The sequence below is a fragment of the Pseudophryne corroboree genome, chromosome 3 (genome assembly GCF_028390025.1).
Source record: "Pseudophryne corroboree isolate aPseCor3 chromosome 3, aPseCor3.hap2, whole genome shotgun sequence".
Lineage (NCBI taxonomy): Eukaryota > Metazoa > Chordata > Amphibia > Anura > Myobatrachidae > Pseudophryne > Pseudophryne corroboree.
Genome location: NC_086446.1, coordinates 356,127,394 through 356,133,393, shown reverse-complemented (window position 1 = coordinate 356,133,393; position 6,000 = coordinate 356,127,394). Strand labels below are relative to the sequence as shown.

The 6,000-nt window shown below is 42.2% G+C and overlaps 1 long non-coding RNA gene across 1 annotated transcript in view; it reads left to right on the top strand.

Annotated features, from left to right (window-relative positions):
* The first annotated feature begins 2,015 nt into the window (after positions 1-2,015).
* The window catches only part of LOC135057783 (uncharacterized), a 133,867-nt gene continuing 129,882 nt past the window's right edge, over positions 2,016-6,000 (top strand). Inside the window, exon 1 of the long non-coding RNA XR_010244361.1 lies at positions 2,016-2,661. This is a non-coding gene — a long non-coding RNA (uncharacterized LOC135057783). The remainder of the gene's footprint in view (positions 2,662-6,000) is intronic.

The window sequence follows — 6,000 nt, the reverse complement described above, 5'->3', positions numbered from 1 at the left end:
AAAACAGGACAGACAGTATGGTCAACCATCAGTGTTGTTCCTATATGTTCATCCAACCAGCCACCTGAAAGACCAGTTTCCAAAAATGTGTCTACCTTGTTTTTAATCTCATACATGGGGTTGTAGGACATTTTCCTGTATGTTTGACTATCAGCCAACTGTGATCTCACATCATCATCATAAGACTGATGGTCCAGTACAACTACCCACCCTCCTTTATCTGCTGTGCGGAGTACTATCTCTTGATTGTCCTGAAGTGTCTTAATAGCCTTCTGTTGTTCCGGGCAGATGTTCTGATAATGACGAGATTCCTTAGTCATATCAACAAAATCGCCCTCAACCATTCTCAAAAAGGTTTTTATGCTAGAATTGGTACTGGAAGGATCAGAATTACTGGATTTATGAATGACAAATGTATTTTTATTCTCAACTGGTGTTTCTACATCTTTAAATTACTCCCTAAGATGCAACTTGTGTCCCATTTTATACATGTCAACCTGCAAGTCAAAAGCCTCACGTTTAAATGTCGGTACAAAAGGAAGACCTAATGCCAGTACAGATTCTTCCGCTGGAGTCAACACATATTCAGATACATTAAACCAGGCATTCCCAACCACGGTCCTCAAGGCACACTAACGGTGCAGGTTTTAGTGATATCCAGGCTGCAGCACAGGTGACTTAATTAGTAGCTCAGTTATTTTGATTTAACCATCTGTGCTGCAGCCTGGATATCACTAAAACCTGCACTGTTGGTGTGCCTTGAGGACCGTGGTTGGGAATGCCTGCATTAAACACATTGCTGGTCATTATTTATTTCTTCCCCTTCTTGCCGAGCCCCATCCTCATGAGCCCCTTCTTCCTTTGTTGCCTCCTGTGTCCGTGGGGTCCACTCTAGCCCCTAAAAACGTTTGGCCACTAGGAGGCAAGGATTCATTGTTTTCAGTCTCTGAGGAGGAATATGAGGAATTCACAGTAAATGGCAATCTATGTTTACAATGGAAAATCCGCTGTCTAGGCACTCTGTTAGTGTCCCCCATTAACCATCTGTATACAGTATGATTACGGTAATCACTCTACAAGGTCTCTAACATGTATATATTTTTAAGTGATTAAATCTCTCCTGTAATGCTCTATGCACTGTGAGTTTATCCAACCATTTGTCACTTTTATTTTCTATTAATTTTGGGTGTGAATGTGCTCTAAACTCCTCCAGGTCAGTTCTTGTCCATATCAGTTCATTACCAACCTCTTCCACTACCAATAAAATGAAATCCAAGGAGCACTTGTTTAGTACTCCGCACCGTTTACTACATAAACTAGGATTGGTACATCCAATGGTAGGGACATTGTGAATTCAAAATTCCCGAGGAATCTTCTTCTGACGGTAATAGTCTGACAAGAACTGACCATGGAGGACTAGATCAACTTCACGTTTACTTAATCGCAATAATTTAGAATATAGATCAACTGCACTATCTGCTGACACCTGGCCAAACTCCTCCTGCTCAAATAGTACCCAATCTGCATCCTCATCAATTAAGCTGATCTGTACATTTTCTGCACTTTCCAACAGTAGTTCATCCAACAACCTAGCTCCCTGTGACATGTTAACGCATAAGAGAAAACCATGTGCACTATAGAAAATCAGACCAGATGGAATTTCCAATGATGAAAACTGTAGAATTACATATGAAATCACTGAATTGCTATCAATAAAAATCAACCAAGACAAAAACTTACATAAGACACACACAATATACCAAGCACATAATAGTACTGCACTTCACAAAGTCCTGGAAGTATTAGATATCCCAATGACACTCAATGATGAGGTGCTATCTCTAATGGGTTGTAAATACTGCAACCCCACATGTACTATTTGTAAACCAATGCATACTCCTTATATTCCATGGTGCTCCCTTTAATCTGTTCCTCAGCCGTCCAGAATATATCATCTTTCCAGGAAACTCTATGCATCACTTCCGGTATCGTCACCACGTCAGTGCCCGGGACACCAGCCTTAGGCAGCGGTAACCATGGACACCTAGGCTTGCGTTACACAGGCTCAACCCTGTGTTCCACAGCCAGGACATCACGGCTCCAACAATGCCTATACACTGTTTACTAAACCGTGGAACATGCACTGTCATTGCACACAGATAGAAACAACCTGCCGGGGAACAGTCTAGCAAAGCTGCCACCCACAGATAGATGAGCTAGATAAACCTATATATTCCATGATAAAATGCTATTATATTAACCCCCAGCTGCTGTCCATGGAACGCTCTTGGCCACAATTTCCAAAGTGTCCAGTGAAGTCACAATATTGAAAGTGCTTGTCGAACATACATATACATAAACATACTGTACACATAACATTGCAGCCGCAATGAAGCCGTGGATAGGTATGCTTTCTGACACTCTGATGACACAATAGAATGTTGTGTAAGCATTGGCCGCGGGTGGTGCATGAGCACTGTGGTGGAGCGCACGCCGGAACTGTGGACAGCATGGCTGATCACCTGCAGTGATTTTGGTAATTATGCACTTTAAAGCTAGTATCTGGCTGTTTGTTTGTGGATGGTTCTTGGCTGCAATGGAGGTCTTTGGCATGGTGCAGAAGACTTGAACGGTCATTTCATGACCGAAGTCGACAGACTGGTAAGTCATGATTTTTTATGTACATTGCATTGATTTATCATGATGGACTTTAGAAGCATGTCTATTGCTTATGAAAGTTTGGATTGTTTAATTCTTCATTTGATCTGAGCCATCATTGTGGATTTTAAAGTTGTCTCACTGGAAGTGAATAAATTAAATATTAAGTTCTGATGCATTGAGTGCCCTTTTCCTGGAAAAATTATATATATATATATATATATATATATATCTCTCAGTTGGTGTCTGTTACTCCTTAATTCTTATATACCATGCACCGGTGCCTCTCCTGTGTATATTCCAAATAGCAGCAGCAATTGGATGGCAGAGTCTAAGCAATAAAGTATCACTGGAGACATAGTCAACATGTAGGTCACGTTTCAGGGATCTGCGTCCTTTTTATCAAGAAATAAAAACTGTGTTCAAGTGTACCTAGAAGAACTGACGCTGTTTTGAAGTCAAAGGGTGGTGACACCAAATATTGATTTGATTTAGATTTCTCTTTTGTTCACTTCACTATGCATTTTTCACTATTAACACTTCTATTTTTTAAAGCATTCTCACTTTGCAGAATTTTTTTCTATACCTGCGTAAAACGTATATATATATATATATATATATATATATATATATATATATATATAAGCAGCAGTATACATCTCCAATGTACAGCACTCTGGGAACAACACAGATAAAAATAACAACAGCATTTCATGGTTTATACTATTTCATCAGGATACATAAACAAACATAACTCTCACCTTACAAAGATCCCATCAACATGTGCACACTGTGCGCCGGCCAGGAAGTCGAACTTCCAGTACTCGGCACCGCCTTGATGATGCCATCACAAAGGATCAGCAATCCATCTGCATTCTATCACCATCAAGGCACACCCCCATCACCATGACTAGAGATAAACATGAAAGATAACACAAAAAGTACAAATAATAGACAAATAATAAATACAAAGTAACAGAGCTGCTATACATGAAGAATTACTACAATATTACACAGCGTATCAATATAATGGCGTGATGTAATGGAGATCGCCGGAGGTGTAGGATGCTGGATGATCTCATATTTTTTTAAAGGGGCAATCACTTACAAGGCATGGTTTTGCCTTGTAAGTGTTGATTATTAACCACCTGTTTTTTCTCTAACAATGTTTTACAGTCTAATTTTAAGACCTTATGTTCAGCTTGTTGTAAAAGGTTCAATGGATAACCCCCTATGTAAAAAAAAATCTCAATTAGCTCATCCACCTGCTGGTCTGCAAGATCAGGATTCACAGTAATCCTTCTGATATGCAATATCTAACAGTAATTATCTTTTCAAAGGTTTAGCGTGATAACTACTCATATGTAATAGGTTATTGCGATCCGCAGGTTTTGAGTACAGTGATATTACAACTCTACCTTGATTAATAGATGTTTCCACATCAAGAAAGTTATTATCATTCTTATTGACATTATATGTAAATTTAATAGGATGATCATTTAAATTTTGTTTCTCTATAACGTCAATGAAAGACTGCGAAAGACTGCTTTGTACTCTTCCACAATATCAATAGATCATCTATATATATCATGTGAAATATTTGAGGTTTTCAGACACTTGAGGATCAGTAAAGAATATTTCTTGCTCAACAAAGAACATAAATATGTTTTTCATATGATGGGGCCACAGAGGACCCCATTACACAGCCAACAAACTGCAAATACAATTTACCATCAAATAAGAAAATATTTAGTCAAAATCATATGCAAGAGTGCCAAGATAAAACCCACATGTGGTCCAGCATAAGAGGGATGTCATGTAAGGAATCTCCGAACTGCAGCAATACACATATCATGTGGTATAATTGTATACAAGTTACAGACATCTACACTGCATGAACAAACTGTTAGGGAACTCCAGCACTATTTGTGAGACCCCTAGAGCTGGTGAGAGGGTCTTCTGACAACAACAGTGCCCCGCTGTTACCTTAGTGCACAGTATGCACATCGGTACTTAGGTTGCCACCTGGACTTATATCTCTAGCAGTAGGGGCTCACACAATAGGCTGGAAACCAGAGGATAATGAGCTGGAGTATAACTGAGGGTAAATGGATACACAGTAGCACAGAGGGTTAAGGTCAGGGCTGGGCCAGGGTCTCAGAGTGGGCAGATAAGGCACTGTGAGATAGAATTCAGGCATTGTGCAGATGGCTTGTAGACACAGAAGAGATGGTATGCAGGTACTGTGCAGTTGGTACACTTTGCAGGCTGAGTATGGGATCACTGGGATAACAGACAGAGGGTTATCACACACTGGGACTGAATATAGGTACAGACAGACCAAAGCTTAGGACTCAAATGGTGAATAATAAGGATGAGTATCTACAGACAGGCACATTCGCACAAGATCTGGAAACGGGGATCAGCAGCTTATGACAAGGCACAAGACATAACCGGCACTGGAGAGCTGTTCTGAGTGACAGAAACAGAAACCAGCCCCCATCAGCACAGCCATAAAGGGAGGCATCTTTAATGAAACAAGTTCATGCAGCTGCAACACTGCACATAACACACGAGTCCCAGCTATTTAGAGAGCCACAGACCCAGAATTCACTGCAGCTGACCGACATCCTGGTTGCTAAGCAAATGGCAGGGATCGCTTGGTGGAAGTACAAGAACATCCCAGTTGCCTAGCAATGTCCAGGACCTGCTGGGAATAAGAGCCACAGCGGTAGCTCATAAACATAAACCTCATCCTCGAGCAGACTCGGACTGGCCCACCGGGGAGCCACCGAAACCACCGGTAGGCCCCACTGATTTTTGGTGTCATGCCCTCTTTAGTGTGTGGGCGGGCCTACTGTAATAATGTGGAGCCCGGGTAGCAGCGCCGTGGTGCGAGGAGACGCCTAATTATAGTAACATGCTGCCGTCAGTGGCCCCCGAGAGAGAGTGAGTCAGCACACACTGGCAGAGTCAGCTGAGGGGCAGGAGAGGCACACACTGCACTCTCCTCCCCGGCCCCGTCACAGGAGCATCAGCAGAGCCGGGTGGCGGCGGGGATTAGATTCCACGCAGAGTCGGACTGAGGGGCAGGATAGGCGCACCCTGTGCTCTCCTCCCCAGCACACAGACACGGGAGCAGCAGCGGGAGCAGCAACAGAGGCCGGGCAGTGGCGGCAGTGAGTAACTTGCACTGTGTTTGCATATGTGTAATTGACACTGGGGGCATATGTGTATCCTGCACTGTGGGGCATATGTGTAACTACCACTGGGGGTCATATGTGTAACTGGCACTGGGGGGGGCATACAGATGGATCCATGTTTATCTTGGCCTTTAATAGG